The sequence below is a fragment of the Wasmannia auropunctata genome, unplaced genomic scaffold (genome assembly GCF_000956235.1).
Source record: "Wasmannia auropunctata unplaced genomic scaffold, wasmannia.A_1.0 LD334522.1, whole genome shotgun sequence".
Classification (NCBI taxonomy): Eukaryota; Metazoa; Arthropoda; class Insecta; order Hymenoptera; family Formicidae; genus Wasmannia; species Wasmannia auropunctata.
In genome coordinates, this window is record NW_012028368.1 from 19,958 (window position 1) to 20,232 (window position 275).

Here is a 275-nt window from a genome sequence, read left to right on the forward strand (position 1 = left end):
AAAATTTCTTTTATCGCGCGAGACAATTGATATAAGTTTCATTCAATCATGTGCGATTCCATAACCATTACTGATATAGAAGGCAGTACCGGCAACTGACAGTTTCATTACACTATCGATCCTAGAATACTAAAAAGAAGTCCTTTGTACGAAGTAATCATTAGCTCAGCGTTAGCGTACAAGTTTAATGTTCTAGGGATCTTAGGCAGTCTTAGGTTCGAATCCCATCGATGCGTTTTCAAAAGTTTATAATTGTAATTAATAAACTAGAAAAT